The sequence below is a fragment of the Cottoperca gobio genome, chromosome 1 (genome assembly GCF_900634415.1).
Source record: "Cottoperca gobio chromosome 1, fCotGob3.1, whole genome shotgun sequence".
In the NCBI taxonomy this organism is placed as follows: domain Eukaryota; kingdom Metazoa; phylum Chordata; class Actinopteri; order Perciformes; family Bovichtidae; genus Cottoperca; species Cottoperca gobio.
In genome coordinates this window covers 25,286,515-25,298,833 of record NC_041355.1, presented here as the reverse complement: position 1 = coordinate 25,298,833, position 12,319 = coordinate 25,286,515, and the positions used below count along the sequence as shown (strand labels likewise).

General features: G+C 41.0%; 1 pseudogene; it reads left to right on the top strand.

Moving 5' to 3' along the window:
- Positions 1 to 7,781, top strand: part of LOC115008005 (piggyBac transposable element-derived protein 4-like) — a 197,141-nt pseudogene extending 189,360 nt beyond the window's left edge.
- Positions 7,782 to 12,319: the final 4,538 nt, after the last annotated feature.

The following is a 12,319-nucleotide window of genomic DNA, read 5'->3' as shown; positions in this document are numbered from 1 at the left end:
CTAAGATCATTTATGGTCAAAAAGGGATAATTCACATTACTCTCTCTCTTTCTCTCTTATTTTCTCTCTGTGTGACAGAGATACTGTAGTGTGAATGACAGGATGTGTGTGTGTGTGTGTGTGTGTGTGTGTGTGTGTGTGTGTGTGTGTGTGTGTGTGTGTGTGTGTGTGTGTTTGTGTGTGTTTGTGAGAGGGAGGATGAGAGAACCGTTTGAGCCCTACACTCCATTTATTAACCCCTCTCTGATTGGCTGCTGGGTATCTAAGCGGTGGGGGAGAGAGTCTTCCCAAAAAACAACCAATCGCTGCACTTGATAACGATACGATGACAACCATTGGCTCTCCGAAAAGTAAATCGACCTATTGAACTGCCATGCCCAAATATGGATGTGTGGTAACCCAGTCACCATGAAATCCCCAGGGGCTCTTCTTTGAATCTTTGAATGCCTTGGCTGCACTCTTTTCTCTTTCTTCTGTCTTTCTTAGAGGAAATGAAGATAAAGTAATGTATCATTTCAAAAGGTGCACTCTCAGTGCAGCGAACAAGACAGTAGTTCATATATCAATATGGATCGATACAAGTATGGAGGAACAGCAACCATACATACTGATGCAGCTACTACCATTTAAATGTCTTACTAATCATATCACAGGTTTCAGTTGTCTGATTATAAAAATAATTGAATGTGCTAAATATTGTGTGCACATGTCAACTGGACAACTTTGTCCTTCCCTCTATTTCCTTGTTATGAGCAGTTAATGGGAAATATTAGTCAGGGAGTATAATTCTTTCTGTTCTTTCTACAACCTGTAGTTTTGGTTTAGTCATTGTTGAAGTATTTTCAAGTAGAGAGAGAGAAAAATGACTGCTATGTGGCAGTTGTTTGAGATCAGTGACCTTATAGTGAAGCTGCGACTGGATGAGGTTTTAGGTTGTGTTTCGACAAACTGAGACACCACAAGTCAGCAGAATGACACAAATATTGAATTTTTGGCTGGGAGAGCCATAAAAGCCAAATATTTTTAAATTTATTTCCTTGAGAGCCATATATTTAATAAAATTGAGTTTTAAGTATATCACGTCTCCGAGTACTAAAAGTGCTATCAGTGTTTCCCCAGTGTTTTCTTTGTCTGTGGCCCCCCGCCCAATGGAATTTTTTTTAATTTATATTTACAACTCACTTTTCACATTGAAAAGGTGCTGTTTTATTAAATAAACTAAACGCTTATGTTATTTATCTAATTTATGTGCACGTTACTGCACGGGTGTCAAACTCAAGGCCACAATTATATATGGCCCGTGATAAAATATGATATTTCTATCATAACTGGCCCGCCGGTTTTCGTAATTAAATCAAGGCATGGCACAACCACGGGAAAATACATATTTGAGGAAGTATCTAAATGTGTGAATGAAATGAAACTGCCCTGGAACAAACTGATGGGACTGACGACAGACGGAGCCTGCGATATGATGAAAAGAGCGGATTAGTGCAGGATGCGGGAGAAGATGCAGCGGGAGAACTGTGCAGGTGAGCTGACAGTGTATCACTGCATCACACACCAGGAAGTGCTGTGTTGTAAAGCTCTGGAGATGGAACAAGTAATAAGCACTGTAACACAGACAGGAAACTTTATAAGATACAATGTAATTTTTGGAAGCAAAGGGAAACACACCACAGATCTCTGGGACGAAAAGTGACGATGTGAGCTTGACTGTTTGTGCGACATAACGAAGCATCTCACTGTTAAACCTCCAGCTTCAGGACATGTATGATGCAGTGAGAGTGTTCCAATTCAAGCTGCCTGAGACTCTGATGCAGCAAGGAAACTTTGGTCACTACGTGTTTCCAAACACTGACAAACCATCTCCACCGCTGTGTTCTCGACTGTGCATGAACTGCTCAGCAACCCGTTTGCAGTTGACGTGGAAACAGCACATGTGATCATCCAAATGGAGCTGATTGACCTCCAGTGTAACGCCACACTCAAGGCAAAGTATGACTCTGTGGGCAATGCAGTTTCCAAGCTTCACCCCAAAACGATGCCTTAATTTTGGCCCTCTCTGTGATTGAGTTTGACACCCCTGATTCACTGCTTGCTTTGCGCAGTTTCTCCTCAGCTGTTTCGCGAAGGGCAGGGCTCCGCCCCCTACACACACACACACACATACACACACACACACACACCACACACACAAGTGCGCACACAGTTACAGTCAGAGACAGAGTGGAGGAATCATGTTAAAAAATGTCAGCTCAAAATTGTCTGCGAGCCATATTGCGTCATTGAAAGAGTCATATATGGCTCGCGAGCCATAGGTTCGTATATTTTTGAAAATTAACATATTGGTTGTTGTTTCCATAAATGTTGTTTTGGAGTTGAATTTATAGACTTAATATTGAAAGCCATTCTGTGTAGTGGCATAAAGTTATTCTGATAACATACAGAAAGTTTCTTTACTGGTGAACATCGGTCAGCTCATCCAAAACGCTGCAGCGAGGCTACTAACTAGAACCAGGAGGAGAGACCACATCAGTCCAGTGTTAGCCGCTCTACACTGGCTTCCAGTAACTTTTAGAATTTACTTTAAGGTCCTCCTTCTTGTATACAAAGCCCTAAACGGAACCACACCAAGTTACACTGCCAACTCTCTAATAAACTATGTGCCCCCAAGAACATTGCGATCATCCACTACTGGTTTATTAAATGTTCCCAGAAACATCCAAAAGAAAATCAGGGATGTAGCCTTTTGCAATTATGCACCAAAGCTATGGAACACTTTACCTGCAGACATTAGGGAGGCAAGCTCTCTCAATAACTTAAAAAGTAAGCTAAAAACATATCTCTTTACTTTAGCCTTTTAATGGTGATATTTTGTATCTTTTTATCTTAGCCTTTTAATGGTGAATTATTATTATTTATTTTTTAATGCTGCCACTTAATATGTGTAAAAATCCTAAAATCATCAAAAACAACGATCCACAAAAGAGGGATGAATTACTGTCTACCGAACGCCGTAAACTGTGGTTTAGCAACATAACTTGTGAGGATTTAACAGAAGAAAAAGCACAATTCACCCATGTGTGTGGTGTCCACTTTATATCTGGTAAAAGCTCATGCTAAAGCTATGTTTTCAATGTTTACGTTAAACATTTGTGCTTATGATATACCCGAACACTATAAGACCTTACTTCTCCATATCGCTGACTGGTAAATAAGGCACTTTCTTTACATGTGATGGCAGCCATTTGCTCTTTTCTTCTGTGCATGTTTTTGTTTGGCTTATTCTTGAGCCTACTTCACTTGCAAAAAGCAAAGCAACAATGTGAGAACATGCTTCGCTTAATCCAGCCATTCAATCACAGTGTGCGAGGATAACATCGCCGCTCTTCTCACTCACAAACCACGGCTTGAGCGGTGTATCTCGAGCTCTTTGAGAGTGATTTACACGGGCATGGACGAGCACCCTGTCATCTTTCACTGGTTTGGTAAGAAGACTACCAACCCAGCCAGAAACAAAGACATTATAAGCATCTAAGCTCTTGTATGCCTTCATTTGTGCGTTGGTTGCCCACGACATTTGTACCGGATATTCAATCGGCGATAATGAATCTAAATCCTCAATATAATCCGACGGCTTTAGCGTGTACGGGTCACAGCCGCAAATTTGGACTTGTATTGTCGGAGTTGTATTGCTGTTGTTGTTCGCTTTAGATGCCATTGTTGATTTGTATATCATCCAACATGGCGTCGCACGCATACGTCACACAGTTTTGTCACATGTTTGCACACTATCTATACAAATAAAGCTTATTATTCTTATTATTATTATTCTTCTTCTTCTTATTATTATTATTATTATATTAATGTTAGAAAATTGCCAATTTTCCTAAGTGTTGATGCGTAAAGATGTGTTGAAATAGAACTCATAGTGAAATATTCTGATGTGTTGACACACGCCAAACTAAGATGCTGCTGGAGTGTGGGCTTACATAGAAAACAATGTGTGCAAGTGTTGCAATGCATGTCACATGACCCCAACATCTTTTTTATAATGACTTGTAAAGCCCCCTGAGTCAAATGTGTGATATTGGGCTCTACAAATAAAATGTGATTGATAGACTTGGTTCCAGGGTATGAAACAAAGAAAAATCACAATAACAGAGCAGTAGCACCAAAATGATATTGGTTATATATACTACATTAAATAAAACAAAAGACCACCAAAGTTGTACATGGCACCAAAAAAGTAAAGTTAGCAGAATATCGCTTCATAAAAACTCAAAAAACCTAATTAGCAGAGGTTTAAAATAGCACCAAAATCTGTCGAGGATCATTCCTATTTAGCATGAGAAAAGGCACTTGATCGCACCGTGATGTGGTTTCCGCAAGCTAATCACCTGTGATGGTGTGAGGAAGCATACTTTAGTCAAAGTGTAGAGCAGTGCTGGGAAATGAGGACTGGTGACAGCGTTAATCAGTCAACCAGTACACATGACAGCCTTAATCAAGGCAATGAGCGGATGGCAGGAGTGCTTGTTGGCAGAAAATCAACACCGAGTCCATTTGTATGTCTTAATTGCTGACTGTGATGCATATAAATAGCTTGCATGGCCCGTTATACTCATCACACGCTGACAGAAACACACACTAGGTTACACGCGCACACAAACGTTCTGAAAGCTGCTCGACTCTCAGAGTTGTCAGAGTGAATTACATGCATGTCAAAATGGAACAGATAAATTGTTGGGGGAGCACAGCAAATTGACTCGGTCAAGGCTATTGATCTGTTGTTGTAATGCAAAGAACAGATAAAATCACTCTTTAACACACACTCACACTCACACACAAACACACACACTTCAGTCTCTGTTTGTCCAGATTCCATCAAGTCCATGTCCAGTTTCAGGTGGATTACACTGCAAACCACAAATTGAACATGGATTTAATAGTTAAAAACACAGAGCTATAAAGATATAATTTTGGGAGATACATTTTTTTTTTTCATTTTATTTCTATGATTAGAAGAATAAAAAAACACACTGCCACTTCAAAATTGTGTTGCATTATGACTTTAACTCCTGTATACTGTGTTTTTTTTCACTCTAACTGAGAAAGAAGTTTGAGCAACTTTTGTTATACAATGTTGTATGTGACAGTGTCCATTGATGCTCTTGTTTGTCTTGTTTGACCATGAGCTGTTAAAATTAATTGATTAAGGAGTGGAGGAGCTGAGTCGTGCAGTATCTTGTAAAGTAAACACACATTGTTCATGAACAAAACATTTTCAATGCTCAGTAAATTGTTTTTTTCAATAATATTGCTGTGGAATTACTTTTTTTTTGTCCAGTGGAGAGTTTGTTTAAACAGTTAAAAAAAGTGTTTGTATTGTACTGTGAAAGAAAATATAGGGTAGAGGGAATCTGGTGGTTAAGTACAGGGCCTCTTGATCCGAATGTTGTTGGTTTTCTACTGATTGTTTAGAAAAATCATTAAAGTATGTTGCTATTACTTTTGCATCTTGTGTTGTTTCTTCGTTCAAGATTCAGTGGACCCTACTTTTCCATTCCAGTCAGAGTATTATTATGTTTCCAAAGCAAATAATGAAAAAAGAGTTTCTTCAGACTTCCTGAGTTCATAAAAACTTTTTTTTAAAACAAACATATCCATATTGCGTTAGACTAAATATTAATGATGTTGGCTAAAAAAGTTCGAATTGGCCTTCAGGTTCTTTCTCTAGGTCCTTTTTTGGGATATTTAAAGTATTCAAATGTTTCCCTGTTTGAACTGGAGTTTACAAGCAATGAGCGTTAGATTGTGATCAGATAACCCTGTAAACTGTTTTATTGCAGAACAGAAAGGTGAATTTATTGTGCTGGTGATTCTTGTGGGTATATTCTTTTCTCAATTTTCTTCTCCATCCAGTTTATGTTAAAATCCCCTAAATCAGGGGTGGGGAACCTCTGACCATTTGATCTGGCCCTTGAAGTAATTCATAAACACACTCAAAAAAATCCACTAGAAAAAAAAAGCAATAGTATAAAATGGGAATGACTGTTTTTCCTTACCAAGGTCAGGGTCCTTGAACATAACACGAGTGGAACGTGTCATCACGTGGTCACGTCAAAAAACTTCAATATTAATCAAGACTGTCATTGACATCAGCGAATGTAGCATGGTGAGAGTAAAACTGAGAAAGGTGGATGCAGAATTTTGCACTTTCCAGGAGAAATGGACGGACGATTATTTCTTTGTGGAAGTAAAAGGCCAGTTTGCCTAGTTTGTGCGGACGCACATGCAGTGATGAAAAATAATCTTGGGCGTCATTACAGCACGAAACATGCCAAACTGCACGAGCTGAAAGGACGAGTGTGTTTGGATAAAGTTAACGCTCTTCGGCGGAGTTTGGCCCAACAAGCAGCTCTTTCTAGAGTGCAACATACAAACATGGAAAGATAGAGTGGTAGACCACCACACCAAGAACAGACTGTTCCCCCACTGCTGTGCAATTATCACTGCCATGTGCAATATTCACTTTATTTTCTATCAACCACTTGGTACTGATAATATTTTTATTCTATTAAATTATTGTGTACTGCCTTTTTACTTCATATGTTATTTTGCTGTGACAAGATACTTTTCCCCGTTGTGGGACTAATAAAGGATTACTTATTTCTAATGAAACAGAATGATACATGGATAAAAAAGTTGCTTTTTTGCACAGCATAAAAGAAAGGTGAAATGAATGGCCTGCGTCTTGCAGAGGTTATGAGTTCAATAATTAGTATGGCTCTCGAAGGATGTTGTAAAAAATGAAATGGCCCTTGATAGGAAAAAGGTTCCCCACCCCTGCCCTAAATTGATCACCTCTTTCCAAAAGTCATTCAGTTCTTTTAACGAAGACTTAAGGTCATCATAAAAACCTCCATCACAAGATGGCAGTCGATAAGTAGCTGATAAAGAGAGCTGGTCCAAACAACAGAGGCTTAATGAGAAAAGCAGATATAAGCCGTGGGCAATGTGAGATCACTGCCGAATAAAATGGACGAGCTAATGCCGTTAGCCAGGAGTCAAAAGGAATATCTGGAGTGTAGTATAATGTGCTTTATTGCACAAGGATATACTCGACCACAATGTCTCCAGCGATGGTTTTCAGACTGTTCGGGCCAACAGTGATTGCACCAAGAGCTATAAGCGTAAATGCGGGGGACCTCCTGTTTTTGTAAACAATCCTATTCACATTACGATCAAGGAATGTATTTGTTGACTGGATATTAAACTGTTAGCCGTTGGGACTTAGGCCTTATTATTTGCCAGGAGATTTCACATGTGATAGTAGTGTCTGTTTACATTCCCCCATCTGCCAATGCGACATCAGCGTATAACGTGATTCATACCACTATAGCTCGATTCCAGACTCAACACCCGAGTGTCCTCATTGTAAGATCGGGTGACTTCAACCATGTCACCATGAAAACTACCCTGTCAAACTTCTTCCAATATGTGAGCTGTCCAACCAGAGAGGAGAGGACATTGGACTTGCTGTAACGTCAAGGATGCATACAGCTCCCCTCCCCCACTGGGTAGGTCAGATCACAACCTTGTGCACCTCACCCCCTGCTATGTGCCTCTGCTTAAAATTCAGCCTGCTTGACCACCAGGATAGTGAGGAGATGGTCTATGAGACACTTCAAGGCTGTTTTAAGGTGACAGACTGTAAGCCTGTAAGGTCTGTAAGCTCCATGGAGAGGATATCGAAGGGCTTACGAAGTGGATAGGGAGAAGGTGGAAACTATACAGGGGGACCTGAAAGTGGAGATGGAGCGGCATGAAGACTGGTTTCAGGCTTATTCTATCCTTCAATAGTTTTGACACAATGGCCCCTGCTTATCCCCTCCCCCTGACTCATTCTATTGTCTGTCTCTAACTATCTTCTACTCCACTCTCTCCACCTCCCTACAGCCCCCCACCCCCCTGTGAGGCACCTACTCACACACACCCCAACTCTGGTTCCCAGGCTATCTGTCCTCTTCAACCTGATGACTCCACCCCTCCCCTCCCCTGCCTTTAACCTCTACAGTGTGCTTCACCCTTGACGATGTGAGAAGTAAGCTCCACTCAAGCAAGACTGTATGGTGGTGTCTGATGGTGTCAGCCCCGGGGGTTCAAAGCCTTCACCCCCCAGCTGTGTGGAGTACTTCACCATGTCTTCAATATGAGCCGAAGTCTTCAAAGGATTCCTGTGGATGGATTGTGGATGGACTACCTGACTGGCAGACAACAATTTGTTCGCTGGCAACATGGTGTGTCGGACAGGTTGGTCAGCAAAATTGGCGGAACCACAGGGTATGGTGCTGTCAAGGGTGTCAACAACGTTGTCACATGGTGTGAGCAGAACCATCTGCAGCTCACTGTGGCAAAGAAAAAGGAGCTGGTTGTGGATCTAAAGATGGCCAAAGCACCCTCCGGACCCCTGTTTCCATCCGAGGGGTGAGTGTGGACAAAATAGAGGATTGGAGTAAAAACTGGAGTAAAAACACTGAAGCCCTCTATAAGAAGGGCCAAAGCCACCTCTATTTTCTAAGGAGGTTGAGGTCCTTCAATATCTGCCAGAAAATGCTTAGGATGTGTTGAGAATTGGTGGTGGCCAGCACTATCCTATTTGCTGTAGTGTGCTGAGGGTAGCAAATGCCAACAGACTCAACAAACTGATTCACAGGGCCAGTGACGTTGTGGGAATGGAGCTGGACTGGAAGAGGATGATGCACAATGTTGGGTCATCTTGTATCATATCTCCCATGACGTGCTGGTTAAACACAGGAGTACATTCAGTGCAAGACTCATTCCACCAAGATGCACCACAGGAAGTAATTCTTGCCTGTGGCCACCAAACTCTTTAACTCCTCCCTCAGAGTGTCAGGCACTCTGAGTCAATAGACTAACCCTTGGATTAATTGCACACGTCAGTAGCCATAACCCCATAAATATTATATGTAAATTGTGCAATATGAACTATTTATATTACCTGTGCAATTATTCAACGGTGCAATACTATGCAGTAATTATTCAACTGTGCAATACTCTATTTAATTGGAATCATTACTGTATTACTGTACATTTGAAGCAATAATCTTGTTTTCAGCATTAATATCATTATTAATATTATTACACTGCTGTATATATTGCAGTTCATTGACTGCAGTTCAATATGCTTGTAGATGCTGGATATACTAACGTTACTACCAATCTCTTCTTTGCTTCCCTAGAGTAACCGAGCATGAGTGGATAGCCTCATGTTTTGGACTGTGCCGTGACTTTGGTGTGTGTATTCCCGTAAACCAGGATGTATTTCACTGGTTGTTGATTGATGCAACTTGGGTGTCTGACGCAACTATGTCTTGGCAGGTGTATTGCTCAAGTCCCAAAGAAGCACCGTGTTGAGTGTAAAGCTGCAAGCACCAGTAAGTATTCAGCCCGTTCTGAACAGGCATGTTTTGCACGCGTACTGCACTAATGTTGGTAAAAAGAAATGTGTGGACTTGTGAAAAGGCAAACTCAGCTCAGACAAATGTTGGAACCATTTGTAAATCCTATAAATATAAAACCTGATACTTGCTTGAAATATAGTTAGTAAATAGGGGCATAGTAGGAAGAATTATTTGAATTTGATCATTTGTTGTATTAACGTGTTTCTTTGTTGACTCCCAAATCTATGTTTTGTCCTTGCAGACCAACATGAGGAGCCTCACAATGCAACAGTAATGCATTTAATTGAACTGAAATGAATAGCTTCCTGGCAGTTAGGGAAATCAAAAACCAACGACTATGACAAGACACCAGTCAGCAATAATGTCAAGTATACACACAGTGTAGTTAATGGACTGATCATGTAAAAAACACTGACCCTCTGAATGTATTTAACTGAGAAATAGTGGCAGGTGTTCTGACACATGACAATAACAACATGTTAGTAGTCTGTGTGTTACATTTAACTCTGCTCTACCCTGCGCAGATGTTGGCAGCAAGCGAAAGAGAAAACGAGAAAAAGAGGAGAGGGAAGGCAACCCATCACTATTTAATTTAACAAAATCAGGATGAAAATCTTGAAAAAAAAGATCAATGAGGTACAGTGCTGTCTATAATGAATTAGACCCAATTAAGATTAAATAAAGAGAAAAGCCTGAACACCAAACCAAGGTTGCTACGGGCCCATCACACATTTGTGCCCAGGGGTTTGTAACTTCATGATCCGGGCCTGTCTGCCGCAGCAAACATGTGGTTGAAGTTCTGTTTGATTCTATTTAATGTTCTCCCCTGTGATAACTCAGGTGTTTTATCTCCACAAGGACATGTAAACGATGAGTGCTGTGTATTTTCCAAGTGTATCAAATTAAATGTATTTATATAGCGCAATATCACAAATGACATATTTGTCTCAGTGTGCTTTACAGACTGTACATACGACACCCTCTGTCCTTAGACCCTCAAACTCCCAAAAAGAAACCCCACAATTAAAGGGGGAAAATGTTAGAAACCTCAGTGAGAGACTGAGGAAGGATCCCTCTCCCAGGACGGACAGACATGCAATAGTGAGCGCAGACCTCCGCCAATAACAACGGTACATCCTAGTGCTCCTTGGACGGTCCTGATCTAAGTCGTAAAGTAGAAACATCATGGACGCTACAAAGAAGATGTGTTGCAGTTTATTGCTCAGAGGCTTTAAACAACAGGTTGATAGCTGTTTCCAAGTTATTGTTCTGGCTTGAAGGGGCGTTTATATACATTTCGGGAAAAGGTCGGGAAATACTTTTTCTAATTATTCTGCTACCACATAAATTCAGCACTTATGCCCTATTTCACAATGTTAACAAAAGTCAAAGATAATTTGTGTGTACAGACAGACAGACAGACAGACAGAAAAATTGAAAACATAACCTCCATGGCTGAGGTAATGAATGCTAAAGCTGCTCTGTGCGCATCGGATGTGTAAATTTGCAACTATTTGCTAAGATGTTGGGCGGAAAAACTTTTTGAGGTGATTGTATGTCAATGTTTACAGCTTGTTCCACTGCATTATGAACAAAGCTAGCCTGGTTCCCGACATCTCAATTACAACCCGTGTTCATTGACAGCTGTTTCCCCTGGTCGGAGAAACAAATGATTAATGAGAGTTTACCTGACAGGGTTTATGTCATCTTCCTAGCTCTAGCTAACTAGCTTCTTCCATAAAACAAAAATAATGTGTGTTATGTGAATCATTTGATATGGCTCTCAGTCAACAGATCTCTACCCTACTGAAGAGAATGTTTTTTTCGAAGAATGGCGTTCATCCCTCCAGTAGAGTTCCACAGACCTAAATACATAGGAAACAATAACTCACAGCGTATCATTATGCCCTTCAATCTGAGGCTCATTCAAAATCCGATGGCACCATGTAATCTGCTGTTTAGAGTTTTTGGAGTTCATGAGTTTCTGTTGCGTGAGCAAACTTTGCCCATCGCTGGACTTTTTTGCACAAGCTGTGACTCTCAGCTAATTCAACGAGCCTCCTCTCAATGTCAGCTGATGAATGTTGCCTGAGCTGTCCCTGTGTTCAACTGTATTAGCAGCCTCTCTGCCTCTCCAGACACTTCTCTATAAATACCGACCCACTGGGCTAATTTAATAAAAGCCTTTTCTATGTTACCACAGAGACACACCAGGTAATTACACCCACACCCTGGCCCACACGCACATGTTATTATGGGATACAGAATTGATCTGAGCATGCCCAGGGGTTGCCAAGGGAGACGAATGGCCACCGCCAAGTGGCTTGTCTCCCGTGGCCATGGAAACGCCAGGCAAAACGAGCACATTAACTAGGCGTCAGCTAACAACGCCGTAAACACACACACACACACACACACACACACACACACACACACACACACACACACACACACACACACACACACTATTGAAGAACAGTTTGGCTAATTTAGTCTTTAATCAAATAGTCAGATTACCAGGAAACAAGACTCCTCTCTGTATCTGACACCTGTTCAAACAGCAGCCGCAGCATTTCAATCCATCCAACCCGAGTCAACACACTCAGTCACTGTTTGGCCTTTTCGGCACGACGAGAAACAATGAAGTAATAGAAAGAGCAATAGAGAATGAGAGGGGAGAGGGAGAAAGCAGACTGTAACCTTTTTAAAGCCTTCATTTAAAACCCTGGTGAGTTTTTAAGTTGTTTCATTATTAAGACAAGGTGTAGAGCGAGAGAGGATATGTGTGTGTTATTTCATTATTAGTAGTGGAGGAGGGAGCAGGAATT